We start from the raw sequence: 4449 nt of genomic DNA on the forward strand, positions 1-4449 counted from the left end.
AATGAAGCACGTTAACATCTGGTAGTCCGGCGATGAATCTGTGTTAGGCGATGCAGGAAAATGCTACCTGGCCCCAATGCATAGTGCCAACTGTAAAGTTTGGTGGAGGCAGAATAATGGTCTAGGGCTGTAATTCGTGGTTCGGGCTAGGCCCCTTAGTTCAGTGAAGGGATAATCTCAACGCTAACAGCATAGAATGACATTCTAGACGATTCTGTAATTCCAACTTTGGTGCAAAAGTTTGGGGAAGGCCATTCCTGTTTCAGCATGACAATGCCCCCGTGCACAAAGTTAGGTCCATACAGAAAGGTTTGTTGAGATCGCCGTGGAAAGAACTTGACTGAGCCCTGACCTCAACCCCATTGAACACCTTTGGATGAATTGGAACGCCAACTGCGAAGGCAGGCCTAATCGCCTAATCTTGTGGCTGAATTGAAGCAAATTGTTCATTGGTAAATGCTCTATAAACGTGTATTAAGAGAACAAAAACCTCAGCTCTAAACTAATCCTGTTTCATAGCCATGTACCCTGCAAATAAACAACACCACTGCCACCAAATGCATATGTAAACCCTCACACATGAACAAAGCTGTCGTCAGTGTGTGTGTGTGTGTGTGTGTGTGTGTGTGGGTGTGTGTGTGTGTGTGTGTGTGTGTGTGTGTGTGTGTGTGTGTGTGTGTGTGTGTGTGTGTGTGTGTGTGTGTGTGTGTGTGTGTGTGTGGTGTGTGTGTGTGTGTGTGTTGTGTGTGTGTGTGTGTGTGTGGCTGCTGAAGTGTAAGTACAGGACTATAAAGGAAGATGCTCTTCAGTCCAGTTAGTTTGAAAGATAGTTAACAGGGTATCTCAAGGGAGCCAGTAACTACAGCATAGTAAACTCAGCAAAAAAGAAACGTTCTCTCTGTCACGTTCTGACCATAGTTCTTTTGTGTTTTCTTTGTTTTAGTGTGGTCAGGGCGTGAGTTGGGTGGGTTATCTATGTTTTTGTGTTTCTATGTTGGGTTTGTCGTTTGGCCTGATATGGTTCTCAATCAGAGGCAGGTGTTTGTCATTTTCTCTGATTGGGAACCATATTTAGGTAGCCTGTTTTGTCTTTTGGTTTGTGGGTGTTTGTCTTCCGTTTGTCTACCACACGGTACTGTTTCGTTTGTTCACTTCGTTTATTGTTTTTTCCAGTGTTCAGTGTTGTTTATTAAAAAGACATGAAACTTACCACGCTGCACTTTGGTCCGATCCTTCTTCCACCACAGACGATCGTTACACTCTCACTATCAACTGCGTTTATTTTCAGCAAACTTAACATGTGTAAATATTTGTATGAACATAACAAGATTCAACAACTGAGACATAAACTGAACAAGTTCCACAGACATGTGACTAACAGAAATGGAATAATGTGTCCCTGAACAAAGGGGGAGTCAAAATCAAAAGTAACAGTCAGTAGCTGGTGTTGCCAACAGCTGCATTAAGTACTGCAGTGCATCTCCTCCTCATGGACTTCACCAGATTTTCCAGTTCTTTCTGTGAGATGTTACCCCACTCTTCCACCAAGGCACTTGCAAGTTCCCGTACATTTCTGGGAGGAATGGCCCTAGCCCTGACCCTCCGATCCAACAGGTCCCAGACGTGTTAATGGGATTGAGATCCGGGCTCATCGCTGGCCATGGCAGAACACTGACATTCCTGCCTTGCAGGAAATCACACAGAACAAGCAGTATGGCTGGTGCATTGTCATGCTGGAGGGTCGTGTCAGGATGAGCCTGCAGGAAGGGTATCACATGAGGGAGGAGGATGTCTTCCTTGTAACGCACAGCGTTGAGATTGTCTGCAATGACAACAAGCTCAGTCCGATGATGCTGTGACACACCGCCCCAGACCATGACGGACGCCTCCACCTCCAAATCGATCCCGCTCCAGAGTGCAGGCCTCGGTGTAACGCTCATTCCTTCGACGATAAACGCGACTCCGACCATCACCCCTGGCGAGACAAAACCGCGACTCGTCAGTGAAGAGCACTTTTTGCCAGTCCTGTCTGGTCGAGCGACGGTGGTTTGTGCCCATAGGTGACGTTGTTGCCAGTGATGTCTGGTGAGGACCTGCCTTACAACAGGCCTACAAGCCCTCAGTCCAGCCTCTCTCAGACTATTGCGGACAGTCTGAGCACTGATGGAAGGATTGTGCGTTCCTGTGTAACTCGGGCAGTTGTTGTTGCCATCCTGTACCTGTCCCGCAGGTGTGATGTTCGGATGTACCGATCCTGTGCAGGTGTTGGTACACGTGGTCTGCCACTGGGAGGATGATCTCCCTGTCCGTCTTGTCCCCCTGTAGCGCTGTCTTAGGCATCTCACAGTACGGACATTGTCATTTATTGCCCTGGCCACATCTGCAGTCCTCATGTCTCCTTGCAGCATGCCTAAGTCATGTTCACGCAGATGAGCAGGGACCTGGGCATCTTTCTTTTGGTGTTTTCAAAGTCAGTAGAAAGGCTTCTTTAGTGCCTAAGTTTTCATAACTGTGACCTTACAGTTTTTCTCAATTGCTAAAACACTAAAACCCATTGGCTGTACAACGTTCTCAGTTGCCTGGACTCATTTAGCTAATTATGCAGTCTGTTGTCAATACCTTAAACCATTTCACATGGTAAAACACAATTTGCAGATCTCACTTAGACTTTTGAGCAAAACTCTAAACACATTCTCATTCTCAAACACACATTCTGCACTCTAATGCACATGTCATCCATACTGGTAAACACAACTGGCAACAATCAAATGCAAATAGAGAACACATGTCATTGATTGAACACAACCACTCAAAATTGATTTCACCTGTTTCAAATGATGCGACACAACCATTATAAGCCAGTTCAGAGAGCAAACAGGTTGTTGAAGGTGGGAAGGAGAAAGTCTGAGAATGGATAGAAGAAACAATGTGAGAGGACGAGGAGAGTGCGTATGCGAGGTGGGCGATGAAGAGGAGGGCAAAGAAAGAGGAAGAGGAGGACGAAGGGGAAGAGGAAGACAAAGAGTGGAAAATATCTGATGAAATTCGAGCAACAGTTATAGACCATGTTCTTGTCCATGGACTGACAATGAGGGAAGCAGGACAACCCAATTTGAGCCGATTTTCCTGTGTCCACCATAGTAAGGACATTCAGAGAACAGGTACAGTATACTACTGTATTTTTGTAATTGCAAATTTACTGTACTACACTATATGCAGCTGTTTCATAGACATTTGTAAAGTTAATCACTGTATGTATTGTCTCGCATGAATATGTTTTGTAACTGCAACACTACTTTTTGTAGAATTGCAGCTGTAATTGTTTATGGTTCATTGAACAAGCATGGGAAACAGTGTTTAAACCCTTTACAATGAAGATCTGTGAAGTTATTTGGAGTTTACATCCATGTGTACATGTTGTCTTTTGAGTGTCTGTGTGTGTGTGTGTGTGTTTGTGCATATGTATCTGCATATTCTGTGTTAGTATCTGTTGGGTGTGTGTTTGTATGTGTATGCTGTGCTCGTGTGTTGAGTATGTATTGTGTGTGTGTGTGTACTCACAATGTTGTATACAGTACTCACAGTGTTGAAGTTGTGAAACAGGCCCATGCTGTGTTGTRGTGGAGCTGTGTCCATGGGGAACTGCAGGAAGGGCTTCATATCCAGGTGTGGCTGGATCATGGTGGGGGTCCGCAGGAACGCAGGCACCGCCCCTGCACGGTTTATACCTCCTACAGAGAGGGAGGGACATGGTCAAAATACACACACTGAATAGTACAGGCAGTAGGCTCTTGTATGTCCTTGAAAGTGTCCTGGGATTCATTCTCCCAAACATGACGAGAATCTCCATCAACTGCAGCAAASAAAATAGTGGGCTATAATAACTCACTCACTATGATAGAATAAGGGGAAACACACAGGCACACATTTGTGGATAACAGTCACATGTCACATTAGGGATTGTCCTCTAAAACCTTTCCAGTGGAAAAAGTGGGGAGAGAAACGAAGCCAGCATATCTTGTGAGGACAAGTCAGTGTTTCATTTGAAGGGGCTGCCAGTGTCAGGCAGTGGTTATGAAACATCTTCTGTCTACATCATTGTTCCTATCTMTCTCTCTCTCTGCCACTCTCTCTCTCTCTGCACCTCTCTTAATCTGTCTACACCCTTCTCTGCCTATCTCTCTCTCTTTYTCTGCCTCTCAGTTCAATTCAATTCAATGGGCTTCATTGGCATGGGAAACATATGTTAAGATTGCCAAAGCAAGTGAAGTAGATAATATACAAAAGTGAAATAAACAATAAAWATTAACAGTAAACATTACACTCACAGAATTTCCAAAATAATAAAGACATTACAAATGTCATATTATGTATATATRCAGTGTTGTAACGATGTACAAATGGKTAAAGTACAAAAGGGAAAATAAATAAGCATAAATATGGGTTGTA

The 4449-nt window shown here is 44.3% G+C and overlaps 1 pseudogene; it reads right to left on the reverse strand.

Moving 5' to 3' along the window:
* LOC111966814 (zinc finger protein 385A-like) overlaps positions 1 to 3735 on the reverse strand; it is a 76274-nt pseudogene extending 72539 nt beyond the window's left edge.
* Positions 3736 to 4449: the final 714 nt, after the last annotated feature.

This window comes from Salvelinus sp. IW2-2015, linkage group LG7 (assembly GCF_002910315.2).
Source record: "Salvelinus sp. IW2-2015 linkage group LG7, ASM291031v2, whole genome shotgun sequence".
NCBI lineage: Eukaryota > Metazoa > Chordata > Actinopteri > Salmoniformes > Salmonidae > Salvelinus > Salvelinus sp. IW2-2015.